This window comes from Sebastes fasciatus, chromosome 2 (assembly GCF_043250625.1).
Source record: "Sebastes fasciatus isolate fSebFas1 chromosome 2, fSebFas1.pri, whole genome shotgun sequence".
Taxonomy (NCBI): Eukaryota; Metazoa; Chordata; class Actinopteri; order Perciformes; family Sebastidae; genus Sebastes; species Sebastes fasciatus.
Genome location: NC_133796.1, coordinates 16,738,756 through 16,755,565, shown reverse-complemented (window position 1 = coordinate 16,755,565; position 16,810 = coordinate 16,738,756). Strand labels below are relative to the sequence as shown.

Here is a 16,810-nt window from a genome sequence, read left to right as displayed (position 1 = left end):
TATTATTTTATTTTGCTACATTTATTGATTTTTTGGACATGTGCAATTGTCCCCGATGACTTACTGTAAAACACAAAAAGATTTTAATTTGACAAGCAAGCCCTCTCAGAGACAGAGAAATATTTACTGATGTATGCAATAGAGAAAAAACATATGCTAATCAGGAAAAATCAACTAGTCATATCTACATTGATTAAATGCAAGTTATGAGTGCATTAGGCTGCAGAACACAAGCTGGGTTAAATCATGCTGAGCTTCTGGCTGATGTTCTGTCAAATTGGAACAAATGAATGATCTGAATGTTGTGTTAGATGCCAATAAATGAACTCAGTTTATACTTTGTGCATCTGTGGTTGCAAGTGAATCACTCTGTCACGATGAGGATTTCCACTGACTGTGTTTCTGTCAGTCAGCCGTTTCCTCGAGGAATCAGCTGTGTTTTGTCTCTGTCTTCCATTCTAACATCTTCTCTCTCTGTCTCTTCTTAGATTATGATGATGCCATCAGATGACATTGAATTTGGGCAAAGCCAAGGAATCCAGCCTGTTCTCTGCACATCCATCACTGTGTGAATTGGATCAGCCACCAAACAAGACAGGAACAGACTACAACGGACAGTCAGGATGGCAGAGAAAATCATTGGTGCCAGCCTGCCCTCCATCCAAGATGTATACACCTCCAGAGTCAGGAAACAGGCAGGAGGCATCACTGCAGACCCTTCACGCCCTCGACATGACCTCTTCCAGTTTCTCCCCTCTGGGAGGCGCTACAGAGCACTGTACGCCAAAACAATCCAGACACAAGAACAGTTTCTTCTCTCAGACTATCACTCTGATAAACACTTAATCAGTCAAACACTGCCAATAACCCTCTGACACTAACATATCCACTGCTGCTGTTACAATGATACGTCTTACAGTCTTTAAAGCTGAAGTAGGCGGGTTGGAGCAAATATGATTACAAAAATGTTATTTTTATAACACGGTCGCTATATCATGACAGTAGTACACGAAACAGGTAACTTGAAAAAAATCATGTGCTTCTGTGTCCTCCAGTGCTCCTAACGGCATCTACAAGATTTCCCAGACCGGAGGAAAACAAGTAGTAAGAGCTGACCTGAGATCTGCTGTCCATCTGCTGTCTATGAGGGTGTCAATCACTCATCAACTCCGACCAAACGGTCAAACTAGGCAGCGCTGATTGAATATGAATCAATATTATGTTACGTTAATGACTATTTCTCGCCTCAAAGGTTTTCAGAATCATCTTGTAGTGTACTTTTTTTTTTCATTACTTGTGTACATAACAGTCCTGTCAATTCCTCACCTTTTTTTATCCAGCTTTGTTGTCCTTGTCTCTAGCTGTTCTTTTTTTTCTATTTCTGTGTAAGTACGCTTAGAGCGATGCATAAAACCAGAATCAAATTTCTTTTATATATATACTTGGCGAATAAAGACTGACTCTGATTCTGATGGAGTACCACATGAGGTCGATGCAAGTAGATTTAAAAAATGGAAATTTGGGCACACCTCACTTGTGTGTAGACATGATTTTGGTAAATGTGGAGATGAGATGTGCAGCAGTAGAAACTGTGAGAAAGAACCAAAGTGTAATCAGTGTGGGAGGAGTCATGAAGCATGGTGAGCAGACTGTCCAAAGAGAAAGAAGGAGATGGAAGTCATGAAGATCAGGTCCAAGAGAAGGCTAAGTCGTGAGGTAGCAGCAGGGAAAGGGAAGATTCAAGTAAGGGAGAACAAATCAGGTAGGAAGCATGATGAATATTGTCTGTGTAAGGACAAGGTTAAATTCTTAGCATTTCTGGCCATGTTGATCAACCGTGCTGCTAAGGCGGAAAGGAAATCTGAGAGAATTGAAATAGTTGTTGATGCTGCCAGAAAGTTTTTGGATATTGTGGGAATTACTGGAGAGGAAGTGTAGGGGGTGTTGAAAGGGGCTTTCAGACCCTCTCAGATCCTAGATTGATGGTATAGTTTATTAGAGAATGGTATGAGGGACGGGGAAAAAAATGTTTTTCTTTTCCTTTTATCAGAGCCCGGGAGTGGCCATAGAGAGATAAAAAACATACTGTATATACTGAGGCCACAATTTACTTATTTGTACGCGCAATCTATAGTTGGTTAATTTGTGTTCTTAATTTAGTTAAAACGTTCCCACATTATATTTAACATTTTTCTGCAACCAGCATCAGACTATTGTAAAATAACCACAGAACCCCTTCGTGCTTATGTGCACATCAGACGTGTCATTTTGATTAATTATTCTACAGTTTTCTTCTGAAAATCAACAGGCGTGTTGGGGACTGTTACGTTGAAAAGAGTTCACACAGCTCCACGAACGGCTGGGCGCGTCAACTTTAAAAAGTTGTGGCCCGGCTCACTTGGCGCACCTGTTGCACACTTGGGCACAGGGTGGGATCAGAAAGAACCTATTATTATAGATGGAGCATTAGAGGCTTTGACAATCATCACATTCACTACTTTCACCCCTTTAATCCCAGAACTCTCCCCGTCATGAAACAAGGACAATCTCTATCACATCATGTTGTTTATCGCAGCCACATCACTACCTGTAGGCTATTATAATTAAACATGTGGAGCTCCAGACAACATTTTATGTCAGCCTCGTTTAAAAAAAGATGACACACGGGTAAAAGACTGGCAGGAACAGTTTTCATCTACACGCCTGTTGATGCGCAGAAGGATCTTTGTAGAATAATGAATCAAAACGACACGTTTGATGTGCACATAATGTTGCGCAAATGTAACAATCAGATCTGCCGTGCGTAATGTGATTTGACAGCGTGCAACATCCCTCCAGTTCTCATGCGCATGAATGAATCAAAACATGTATGTTATTATTGCACACGTATTTGGATGCATGACCCCTAGAGCTACTATGGAAGAGTGCAGTCTTATTATTTTTTATTTATTTATGCATTTCTTTTTTTGTTCCTTTAATTATTTTCTACCCTCTTTTATGTTTGTTATTATATAAGATAAGATAAGATAAGATATTCCTTTATTAGTCACGCAGTGGGGAAATTTTCAGTGTACAGCAGCAAAGGGGATAGTGCAAAAAACAAGACAGTAAAAAAGAGCTAAACAAAGTGTAACAAAATATGAGCCATTTATATAGAAGGAAGTATGAATATAGGAGCAGTATATACAGTATTGACAATAAACAGACTATTAACAAAATTACACAAGTGGAAAATGATATTGCACAGTGAGAATGAATGAATGAATGAAATTCCACCTGAAAATATCAGGTTATGTCAGTTTTTTATATTATATTATATATATATTTTTTTATAATTTAAGTTATCTTTCCTATCCAATTGTGCTTTGTATGTTAGAAGTTTTGAGTTTAGATTACAATGCCTTAATGTTTGTAAATTAATTATCTTCAATAAAAAAAAAAAATTTAAAAAAATTGGATGAAAAAAAAAAACACCGAAGAGGAAGGACTTCCGTTTCCGGTGAGCACGGACGCCGTCGAGTGGCTCTGCTCAACTTCCAAACTATTTCATCATTAAAATCTATGAACATATCCATGTTCTTCAACTTGAGTCATCTTAAGTTAGAAAAGAAAAGTTGTTAAAACCAAATAAATCAAAGAAAAACGAGAAAGCGACGGAGAAAGACGAGCAGCGGACATCACCATGACGACCGTTCATGGGGGGATAGCAACGAGCCTAGCAGATCACCTAGCAACCAACATATTATGCTGCTAGTTTAGACCAAGTGCATCAGGTAGCCTCTGGATTTCCACATCTGGCCACATTCATTGTAACAACGAAGGAGGGAGGAGAGACCAGCAGGACACAGCTGGAGACTGACTACCTGTCCAGGGATCAGCATCAAGAAAGGTGAAGTTAATATTGGATTCATAAATGCTGTTTTTTGAGTTGAGAGACATTATTTTTATGCATAAAAATTTGTAGTGTCAATATTTTTTTAAATATTTAATCGTGATTAATTGCCCATGATTAATCGCGATTAATTTGGAATTAATAATTTCCTATCTGTTCTAAATGTACCTTTTAAGGGAGATTTGTAGGGATCTGACTTTTTCAGTCCCAATAGCGATACCTGGGCTTTGGGTAACCAGTGTATAGTTAATAAGCTGCATGCTTCACTGTGTGGAAGTGACTGGGATCTTTCTTTTATGTGTAAGCCAACATCAGGCTTAACTTAAAGGAACTATTTGTAACTTTCAGAAATGCTTCTTAACAGCGACACCTGTGGCCGTGAAATCAACGAAAGTCAGCGTCGGGCTCGCGCTTGCTCGCTCTAAATATACCTGAACGAGCATCGCTCAAAACAGTGAGGCGACACACGTCAGCTAAAACCACAATATCACTCTATATTTCACCTGCTTGGCAGTAATGTTATCTGACCAGACAAAGGTCTCTCCATGAACATGATTTAGATCTGATCCTAGTGTTGGCTTTTTCCTGCCTCAGCCTGCTCTGCAGCGTGTCGGAGAGAGCAGGGAGACACCGGCACCCGGTCGGTAACGAGACTACAACGTGTCTCTGTAGAGCTCCGTCACCTCACAAGACACGGGAAACCTCTGTTGGTCTGGAGGAGCTGCAGCATTTATTTCTGCCCAAACGTCCACTGTACATTAACTAGATATTCTCAGAGCTAAACTAACGTTTCTGCAGTGTGGAGTGAGCGCGCGTTCACGTCTAGAGGTGGAGCGAGCTGAGCGAGAACGCGCGCTCTGTCTGAGTGAAGGCGAGCAGGCAGAGGAGGAGAGGCAGCGCGCATGTGTCCCGACCCGGTACATTTATACGCTTAAAAAGTTACAAACAGTCCCTTTAAGCCATTGTTTAGTTATAGTATGTCATAAAGTCATAGTATACTATGTTGAAAAATGTCATAAAAAGTCATACTACAGCAAAAAATGTCATAGAAAGTCACAGTATAAAATGTCATGGGCCAAGTCATAGTCAAAAAATGTCCCTACGTCGAAAAATGGCACATTAATGAACATCAGTATAAAATACAGGATGTAAACCTATGGGAGATAGCAAGTATGCTATTTCCATCCTTAGTTCCCAGGCAGGTAACAAAAAGACAAAATACATTATGCAACAAGTCAAGGTAAAAGTGATCACAGTTTTCATTTGCCTTAAAATATTGTTTAGGAGTATAGTACGTCATAAAATGTCACGAAAAAAGCCATATAATATGTTGAATGGATCACTTAAAACGTTATAGTATACAATGTCGAAAAAACAAGTCATAGCTCCTGGAGCTTCTCATTCTGCTCCATCGTTGACTTGTCACTCTCCATATTCTCCTTCTTATACTGTAGATGGAGAAAACACCTCCTGCTGCTGTTGTAAAGCTGCGTTGGCCTCCAAGGCCAACTCCATGGACTCTGTTGTCATGGAGACGAGTGCATTGGGCATTCCTGTGGTGGGAATGGCTGTAGGTGAGCGTCGGGGGGGATGGAGGTCAGTGAGTAAACCTCGGGTGGTGTACCTTGTTGAGGGAAGCTGACTCCTGTTGCCTAAACCAGCAGCATACGGTAAGTGTCCCTGTCATGCGAAAAGTCGTACTAGTATATCTTTAAAAAAAAAAAAGTATCAAAAATACAATACTATCAATTTTTTTTAATAAACTATACTATGACTATTCTAGACATGCTATACTATGACTTTATTATTTCGACATTCTTTATACTATAACTTTTTTTATACATTTATACTGACTTTTTTCAACATACTATACGATGACTTTTTTAATAATTAAACATACTATGACTTTTTTTTTTTAATTCTTTATACAATGACTCTTTTTTTTCGACATACTACACTATGACTTTTTAAAAAATATTTCGACATACTGTTTTCTGACTTTTTTTTGACATATACTATACAGAAACACACCTCACAGTACCGCCAACTGTGAGCGCATCTGTTTTTAAAGCATGTTTGCACATTTTCTATTAACGCTACCTTTTTTAATTTTCCAAATAAACCTGCAAAAAGATACATCTGTCTCCTCTTCTAAAGTAGCAAACCCAGTCCTTCTTCCTTACTTAATCAAGCAATTGGCAAACTCCATGAAATATAATCTCCTTTTATTACATTTGGACAAACTCTTACATTATCCAACAGTTTGCCACATGTCCAGCTGAACAACTTTAATAGCCCTACTATTTATTTATTTTATTTAAAAAGGATCCCCATTAGCTGATTCCAATGGCACCAGCTAGTCTTCCTGGGGTCCGAAATCATGTACATTAATTTATCACATACATACTATATACAACATCACATTTGTGTTACACCAATAACACTCAAATTTTCAAACATATACATTTCAAATTTCAAATTCATACACAATCTTCCACAATTTTTTGTTTAGCCTCAAGGCCCATCATCAGGATAAATGCTGTTACTAAAGAATGTGTAGCAAATCTTTGCTTTTTTGCATTTCAGCCTTATGAAGTTTCTGTAATCCTTCTGTAAATGTAACCTATATTATCATATTCGATAGCACAATGTAGTCTCTCTGTAAACCTCCAGAGGTGTGACCCCTGCCATTTCTAGCACCTGAGTTAACCGGTATGCATTGCTCCCGGGTTGTGACCCAGTTCTTTTCTGAATTGTCATGACCAGGGATTAACCCGTGTTGAGTGGCTTGGTTGACAAAGAAGAAAGTTTCAACATGGGTCAGGTAACCCTGGTCTGACCCTGTTCATTGGTATGAAAGAAGTAATAGTATAGTATGTCGGAAAAAAGTCATTGTTAAAAAAAAAAAGTCATAGGATAGTCGAGGAAAAGTCCGAAAAGTCATAGTATGGTATGTTGAAAAAACAGAAAAAAGTCATAGTATAGTGTGTAAAAATGAAGTTATAGTTTAGTACAGTATTTCGCAAAAAAAGAAAAAAAAAAAAGAAGAAATTTCATAGTATAGGATGTCAAAAAAAATATTTTTATGGCATACAAATACCACTAATACAACTATCATTAATACAACTATGATAACAACTACAACAACGACAACAGCAACAACTTCAACTATTACCACAACAACTACTACTACTACTACTACTACTACTACTATTACTACTACTAGTTGATTTGATAGGTACCAAATGTTTGTTCCATGCACTCCAGTTCTCGTCTCCTCCAGACCCTTCAAGTCCCTTTGTTCATTCAGCAGTCTGGTCAGAGACATTTACAAAACCTATACAGTCTCTCCTGCTCCAATAACAGACCCTGGTTCACCACTTTTTAAAACAGACCAGCATCAGTTTTCATGGATGAGAGATCAAAACCTTGTCCATATGGGTGTATATTGGGTCTGTCAGTCCATTCATTTGGTAACAAAGGAAAAAATAAATAATGAAAAAACAAATGCTAATAAAAAATAAATAAAACATGCATGTCCAGGTAGTCAAGTGGTTTCGACACGTAATATGTAATTACGCTGGTCCATTCTACACCATCTACTATCAATAAAAAAGGTTAAAATACCTGGTAAATATCTTCAAAAAATAAAATTTTAAAATCAGAAGCAATAATCAAAGTAATGAGAGAGTATTTTGCTTCACTGGTGTTCCCTTGCTCTGTGAGCTCGTCCAGCATCGATCTCGCCTCATAGGCGGCTGAGTTGCTTCTGATGAGCTTCCCTGTGGTTCTGCAGCTGCTTCTCCAGCATTTTCTGAAGGATGGAGACACACAAAAACACATTACAGACGCATCTGTATCATTCAAATGTAAAAATGTAAAAATCAAGTCATTTGACTTTTGCAATTTCCAGCTGTGTACAGACAGTAGGGCTGGCACGATACACTTATCTCCTGATTCGATACTATCACGATACTTGGGTGCCGATTCGATATGTATTGCAATTTTTAAGTATTGCAATTTGATATTAGGATTTAGGAAAAAGTTGAATCATACACTTCTAGCAACTTTTACTTTGTAAATCTCTAAATTGATATAATAAAAATGTTTGACTTTCAGCATGTATGTAGTAAGAGATGTCCTGAAGTTAAATATGTCAGTCATGTTGATTACAACAATAAAAGCGGTACTTCCTTCTACCTCTGCATAGACTCAAATGAAGCAATTATATCGATTTAGGCATTTAAAAAAAATCAATTAAAAATAAAAATCATGAATCCATTTTTTTCTCACCCCTAACAGGCGATAGTGTTTTTCAGGTCCACCTCTCCTCACCTTTATGCCCTTGTCTCCATCAAGTCTGCTAATCCTCCCCCAATACCTTGTGTCTTCTCTCAGAGAACCAACAAAAAAGGCAAATGAGGTCCTTAAATGGGCTGTAATTTCAGCTTCAGGTATTCTGAACTTCTGGACATCAGAGAAAATTACATTGTCAGGAAGTGTAAATCACACTGAATGATGTCCATTAAAGACCATATCCTATAATTTCATTGAGTTTTCAAGAAGTTCATAACGGACGTAAAGAGGCCACTGAATTTAAAATGTGTTGTATGCTTTGCTGCTTGTGCACTGCAGCTGGTAATGAGAAAAAAATCCTACCTCAGAGCTTCAGCCCGGAGAAGATGTCGTCTTAGTTGGTCTGTATAGAGTTGCTCTTCTTCCCAGATGTCATCCAACGAGGCCGCATATTTACAAGTGTGTGACAAATAAAAGAAGCTGTCTTAACATACAACACAACTGACAGTTGAAGTAAAAATCCTACAACAATAGAATTTCCAGTTATGTTTATAGTTAGTGTTGACACTGGAAAGTGAATTACAGACTAATGTAAAATGACAAAGATACTGTATATAGGATTTGGACAAACCTGAAGACTCTTCCATAGTTCCCATGGTGCGTGTAAACACCAGTCTGCCTGCAACCGTCTATAGGATGAAATAAAATAAAGCCATCAGAATTTTGAGTTGCATTAATATAAAGTTGAACCACATTCAAACAAACGGTGTATGACATAAAAAGTGGATATTTGCACTAATAAATGCTTTCATTTCATTTAATATCCATTTATTTTGTAATTAATTAATAACTTTAATACAATTAAGCTTGTAAGAAAGTGTGTTTTTAAGAAACCCTAAACAATCTATTTCTGTGACATTGGGATCCACCTGCAGTTATAGTAATAATAGTCAGGCTTCGTGACCAATTGTATCACATTTTAAAAAGAGATTTTTTAAAAGTGACAAATGCCGACAATATTTGTAGCCTATGGATTGCGCCAAGGAGAACGACACGCACACACCACTTGTTTCCAACTATGTTCCTGCCAGATGCAGTGGTGGAATAATTCAATCAGCCATTAATGTATAAATAATTATTCACAATGTTGTCCCTTAAGTGGTAGAAGATTTTGTTCTGATAGCTCAGACCTCAGACCTCACACGTATGAGAGACGCAGCGGATCAGCGAGGTAGCCGTCACACGCTGCTCACATTCCCAGTGTGTCCTGGTCGTTGGTCATTGTGTGAAGCAGTAGTTGCACCCGGTCAGTAAGCTCACCAAGATAGTGACTTGCTCTCAGTTATTTAAATGAAACCATGCGGGAAGTTTAGAGAGGAAATGTCTGTCGAAAAGGAGCATTAAAATCAAATAAAGTACAAGTACCTCAAAATTGTACTTAAGTACAGTACTTGAGTAAATGTACTTAGTTACTTTCCATCACTGACTTGCTGAGACAGTAGACTAACTAAATACACTACAGATGAACTACCTCTTAACTTGAGAAGGCAGCTTCAGCACTAACAAAGTTGGTGCTACCTCCAGCAATGCTTTGCTCTCAAACCAGTTGGGACCAATAAACTGCTGACTTGTTCTTTTATGTCCCAGGATTAAGCACTCAGAGGAAACAGCACAGAGGTTACACAGGGTAGCACAGTTACATTAGATTAATCCGATAGCTGACGTATGGGTTGTAGTGATCAGCTGAAATCTCCTCGGTGCTGGTGCACAGTCTGGTCAGCACCTCGGACAGCTCCTGAGACAAAGCTTCACTCATCTGTTCTCTTCAACCAGCGTTCATTTTAGCACCAGATTTTGATTTAGTTTCAGTCTTAGTCTTTTGAAAATTTATATTAGTTTTAATCTAATTTTAGTGATTTGATTTTTGTTAAATTTAGTCCACAAAGACATTTTAGTCTAATTTTATTAATAAAATGTTTCAAATTTTTTCATGCCTTTTTAAGACCAGTATTTATGTCTTCTAAGCATTTTGAGGCCACAGCTGTCGCCATCTTTGTTGCGTACAGTTATCATGGATACTTGCGTTGTTCTCATCTATCATGAAGTCAGTGAGAAAAGCACTATTTAATTGTTCACACCATGGATCGGTAAATATTATATATTATAAATACTATACACTTGAATCATTCAGAAGCTGGATTCACTCCCTTGTTCACTAAATTACTGTTCATAGTCTTTAGGTTTAGCTCAAGAGTAGAAGCTAATAAATCTAATAAATAAAAATAATAAATACATAAATCAAATATATTTGATTCTGATAATGTAGTGATATCTCTTTAGCGAACATCTACAGGAAGATTATGTTGTTTGGCTGCCGTCAATCCTTGAATTTAATTACAATACAATACAATAAAACTTTATCGGCCACGAAGGTGGAAATTTCGCTTTGGCTCACCAAACACAGGAAACAACAACATTAAAAAACTGACAGCAGTTAGTAAAAAAAACGATACATAGACAGGTCTTACACATTAAAACAGTTCATGTCAGTGTCTGTAGCTTGGATCTGCTCAGTCACTTTGTTGAGTTAAGAATATTGATGGCACTTGGGATGAAGGACTTTTTAAACACATTTTTATTTGCCGGAGGGACTCTATAGCGCCTCCTGGAGCTCAAACTTTCTGAAGAGAGGATGGGAGCCATCTGCCAGGATGCTCCTCGCTTTCTTCCTCGTACTTTCTGTAAAACGTTGAGTCAAGGACTTCTGGGGTTTACCAACTATTTGCTTGCCATTGACACAATCCTAGAGAGTTTATCCTTATATCTGAGGTTTAGGTGACCGTACCAGGCAGGAAGGTGAAAAGTTAAAACACTCTCAACAATAGTTTTGTACACTAATTCTAAAATCTGCTGGCTGACACCGAGGCCACTAAGTTTCCTTAGAAGATAAAGTCGCTGATGAAAATATACTCTGTATTTTCTGAGAAGTTCACCTGGGTGTCCAGCACTGTACCGAGGTATTTATAGTTTTGCACAGTTTCAACATGTTGTCCATCATTATTCCTTTTGATAGCAACACAGAAGACAGTCGACTTAAAGTAACGTCAACATTACATCCACATACACAGCACTTGATAATTGATAATTCTTTTTAATTAATTCTTGTTTCTTCCAAGAACAAGTAACATCAGATAATATTGCTGACAGAGACATAACATTACTGAATGCAAGATGCTTCATATTAACAACAGTTCAACAGGTCGACTTCTGAACAAGAGATATTTTTGGCTGATGGACGATACTGTTTTACTAAGCAGGCCCAGAGCCAAGGCTACAATGTGTGATCCAACACATGCCGGCAGATCATTGAATAAGATTTGCATTAAAACAGTCTTTTTTTCCATTCTTCCGTCTTTCACATTATAATTCAGTTTTGACAAAAAAAAATGTATTCATGTCATAGTTTTCAAAGGTTACTTTTTATTTAGTGTTGTTGTTTTCATGAAAAAAAAAAAAGGTTGTTTTCAGTGACAGTGTCTTCAGCGTCCAGTCTCTTGTTTGGTTAAAGTGTTGCTCTATTATCAGACTCTTCTCAGCCTCTTAATAGTGATGTTTGTGACATGTTTTCGGTACTTATGTTATGCTGCTTACATACGTATTTTACTTGTTTTACGTACTTATTTAAGCCCAATCATGATGTTTTTTCTAAACCTAACTGAGTGGCTGTTACCTTAGTTCTGTTGCGTGGCGTACAAATGACATGCGAAAAGGCTAATGATACTTGTCCACTGGGGCATTTTCTATCATGAGGGATCACCTCGCTTCCCAGCGTTGGACGCTTGATGGGCTGCCACTAGACACAAGGCACTTGGCACCTGATTGGAGGAACGCTTGCCCTCATGGGCTGCTGCTCCCAACTTTCAAACTGGGACCTACATTATGGCTCGTTTGGAAACTTTCTTCTCTAATATTATGTAAGTAGTTCACCGAAATGTGTTTCTGAAAACATTTTATGTGAGAAATAAGCCATGCAGTTGCTGAATCTGTCTTTATTTTAGATCGACAACGGTTAGTTTTAAAGTTTCTAGGGAGTTTTCAGAGACGCGAGTCGTGCTGGATGCCCCCGATTTTGCATAAAGTAGCCTAGACCTCAACTTTATGCAAATTAGGAGCGGCCAATGTGACATCCCGTCTCTCGAATCGCGCCGACACGCTACCAGAATAAATTGCAAGGCTGCTTACATTGAACAGTGAATGGCAAGCGTGGAAAGGACGGAGGCTGTGTACCATAAAATGCGTCCTCATGACATGTGGAATGACCTTGTAATATCCTGCTCTTCATATGCGTTCCTGTGAGACCGGGTTGCATAATCACTTATTTAACCACCAAACTGCCTTTGCATAAGCAACGTATACTCATGATATCTTTTAATAAAGTTGCTGCTGAAGACTTTGACATCTGTATGACTTTGCCTTCTGGAGGATACAGTATAGAATCTTGTTGGGCTGTTTACTGTATAGTTAGACACACTGAAATATGATGCCCCTTGTGTCCTCAGACCTTTGGTATACAGCAAACACAGACAGTCTGTGTCTCATTGTCTCATCTGAAAGTAGACACGTCTTCATTTAGAGCAGGAGGCTGGATGCAGCGCAGTCTCTGCTGTAATCTGCCTCCTCCTGACAATGTTCAATTCAGATGTATCTGAGAGGCAACACCAATCTCTTCTGTCATACATCAATTTCACAATCTGTATCAACCGGCCTCTCTCTCTCTTTTTCTCTCCCTCTCAGCATCGACTCTTATTCTACCGGCATCTTGTTCTCTTTCTCCTTGTCTCTATCGCTTTCCTTCTCTCACCCATGTGTCTCTGTCAATCTTGAGGTTTTCTGTCTTTCTGGAGGTCATATTCATGTACAAATATCTTGTTGCCTTCAGAGGCTTTTATTTTATTTTTTTTAAAAAGCCCTGCAAGTACATCTAGTGATTTTTTGGACAGGATACTTGAAGAGAGGCCCCAGTACATGTCTGTGAATCCCAGACTGTCCTCCCAAGAGGAACGACGGCATCACTCGTTTCAGCTAGCGCCCCAAAATGGCAAATGTTTACATTGATGTGACAAATCCCTCTAGCGGCGGAGGAGGAAGGGAGGTTTTTATAGAGCAACAGTAAGGAGAAGGTCAGGGTGGGTCAACAAAACATCAGCCTTTAACACGGGTGACAGCTGTTCATTTCAAACCATGAGTCAGCGTTGTTGTTTTTTTTAAAAGCACAGCCACACTTGTTCCTTAGAGGAACAGTATGTAACATTGAGGGGGATCTAATGTCAGAAATGGAATATAATATTCATAACTATGTTTTCTTTAGAGTGTAATCACCTGAAAATAAGAATCGTTGAGTTTTTGTAACCGTAGAATGAGACGTTTATATCTACATAGGGAGCGGGACCTCTTCACAGAGTCCACCGTGTTTCTACAGTAGCCCAGAACGGACAAACAACTGTGTTAACTTTTCCTTCTTGGGCCGAAGTTTACACACTGGACCTTTAACACCTTTTAAGAAAATCTCTTTTTTTAACAAATAAAACTATAACTATCACTATAAAATAATGTTCCTTAGTAAGTTCTGGCAAGTTGATTTCCATGGTGTTCTAGGGCTAAACAACATGACAAAAAAACACAGTTTGGTCTTTAAAGAAAAGCAAGACAAAAGTGGACTATGTCTGTTTTCATGTCTAAATATAAATAATACAGAAATAATTTGGAGGGAACAAATGTCTGAACATCCCTAACACACACATGTGTTCAGAGAACAGTCCTAATTCCTTTTGGTTGATGTTGGTTTATTTATGGCAGTAGTGCTCTGGCTACAGTGTTTAATGGACTTCCTGTACCGGAGGAATAAAACTTATGGCAGAGTACATGGGTGAGCAAATTATGAAGCGAGAGATAGATACAGAGACAAAACGTGAGTTTGCAAGAGAGAATATGGCAGGGTGAGGAGAGGAGAGGAGGAGGTTAGAGATCCATAGTGTTTTCCACTCGTTCCATTAGTATCAGGCTGCTGATGCTTTTACTTTTCCCATTTTTGTTTTCAGCTCGCACAAACCGAAGCTTCAGGACAGATTCTCTCTCTATAGTTAACCATGTGTGAGAGCTTAATGAGGAGAAAAGGTGAGCAAGGTATCGGAATAACAAAAAGACACAAAAGAAAGGACGAGCAAGCCAGGCAGCACCTATGTTCTCTGCTAATGGACTTAATGGGTTTATTGACTATGACTGATAATGCCCCTCCTTCCCTTGGCTTACAGTTCAGTTGGGCTGCTGAGCTGAAACACACGTGTAGGTATAGCATGATGAGGATGAGGCGAGTGGCTTTCAGGGCTTTTCTTAATGTTTTCTTCTGGATATCACTGTCTTAAACTTGGTTGGTTTCAGCAGCATTTACACTGCACTGTACTTATAAAGTATGGGAAGTGTTTCTAAAAGCATACTATGCTCTACATACCCATTATGTGTACTATCGTTCAACATACTTTTGTGTGAATAAACAACAGTATGTAACTTTTCGGATGCACTGAGCAGTAATTTACGTCGTCACTTCCTGAGAGCCTCCTTGCCGGTTGGAGATGTGTAACCATGGTTACCCGTGCCAACCTCATGTGACCAAAACGACGGCTTGTGAAAATCAGTCTGAATTAATTTGAAATATTTATTATGCCTAGCATATACGTACTATCTTATACTTACAGTTACATTTAAATGTTATTGATGTTACAGAGCTGTCCACCATTGTCTATTATCAACATTGTCGTCGCTATCGCATTGCATTGTGGGATATTTATGCCACCGTTGTGTCCAGCATTGCATACTGTAATATTTCACCGAAAATAGTATGCAATTTGTGTACTATACATTTATACTACGGTTTTGGACATACTAAAAAATGCCACTTATTGTTTTAGCGTACTAGATAGCATGTTAGTTTGGAATTTCAGACGCAACCTTAGCTTCAAAGAAAGACCGGATTCATTTCCTGGTTTCCAATTCAGTGAGTTATTTCAATAATCATGTAAATGTACAAATCATAAAAATGAATTCCTTGAGAACCTGAAGAGAATTATATTGCAGTTTTACAGTGGAATTTCTTCACATTTCCAAGAAAAGTCACAAATTATGTTCAAATATAAGCACCCTGTGAAACATTTTACTGACAGCTTCCTGTTGAAGGCCATAATAGAGATATCGGAGGTCAACATCTTCACTTAAACAGATCGGACATGAGTACTGCAGTGTTACCTGTTCCTGTTTCTCCAGTTCCTCAGTGTTTCCTGCAGGTCCTTATTATCTCATGTTCTGCCTGTCCTCTCCCAGGCCCTTACTACAGCGCAGCGTTTGTCTGGTCTGTGTGGCTCGGAGTATTTGTAGTGAACTGCGCTGCCTGGAGGACCTGCCACCTCATCCAAAAGAATTTCATCCCCTCTATGGTTCACTCATTTCGTTTAATGGCGAGTGAAAGGCTGGTCGGTCCTCTTTCCTCGGTCATCACATCATGCTGTGGCATTTTTCCCCGGAGGTATGTGACCTTTATCAGGGAGCAGAGCCCAGTGTTGCTTCGGCTAACTACTGACCCTCTCGCAGGGAGCTCATTAGCCAGCCACACTCTCAACGGACACTCTCTAGACACATGGGCAATTAGGGTCTTTACAAATACCACCAATACCTGAGAACAGCCAGGGACAGACCATGTTGGCAGAACCGATGACCGTGTTTGTGTGTGTGTTTGTGTGTGTGTGTTTGTGTGTGTGTGTGTGTGTGTGTGTGTGTGTCTGTGTCTGTGTCTGTGTCTGTGTCTGTGTGTGTGTCTGTGTCTGTGTCTGTGTGTGTGACAGAAGGAGGGATAAGTGTCTAGATCACGGTGTGTGAATGTGTCACGTTCTTTAGGTACCGTGAGTTGTGTGTGTAAACAAGTATGTGCTGTACCTGTCACTTAATGGAGTTTGAGTTCATAGCAGATAGATATGCTGTATATAGATAGATAGATATGCCATATCATATATGAAAATGAAATGTTGATCACATGGACACAGTACTACACAGCAATATTTTGACAGTAACAATAAACAAAAGCATGGGGTCGGGATATACTCAAAACTCACTAATTTGTACAACGTGTCATCCAACCATGTCTGAATTGTCATGTCACTTTTACACAATTAATCATAGATCCCATTTTTTAGCATAATTATTTACACTGTTGTTATATATTGTAGTAGGCCCATATATAATTTACATATTTCTTATTTATATTTCCTTATAAATTCTTTATGTTATATATGTCTTTTCTAGAATGGGAGCAACTGTAATGTAACCCAATTCCCCCCCCGGGGATCAATTAAGTATTTCTTATTCTGATATTTATTTATAGTTTCCTTGCCGGAGAGAGGGAAGTTCGTCCCGAAGCTTGACGCTGTATTTATACCCTTAAAGAAGCGTGCTTCATTGAGCCGTGAGTGTAACGACAAACGGAGTTCACTCCGTCACAAATTGGGAGGGTGTAGGGAGGGACCGGATTGGAATTGGGCCTTTGTGTGTTTTACATTCATTTGCTTAAAGCATTTA

The 16,810-nt window shown here is 38.8% G+C and overlaps 1 long non-coding RNA gene across 1 annotated transcript in view; it reads left to right on the top strand.

Moving 5' to 3' along the window:
* LOC141753418 (uncharacterized) overlaps window positions 1–2,375 on the top strand; it is a 197,896-nt gene extending 195,521 nt beyond the window's left edge. The window contains exons 4-5 of the long non-coding RNA XR_012590453.1: window positions 489–778; window positions 1,056–2,375. This is a non-coding gene — a long non-coding RNA (uncharacterized LOC141753418). The remainder of the gene's footprint in view (window positions 1–488; window positions 779–1,055) is intronic.
* Window positions 2,376–16,810: the final 14,435 nt, after the last annotated feature.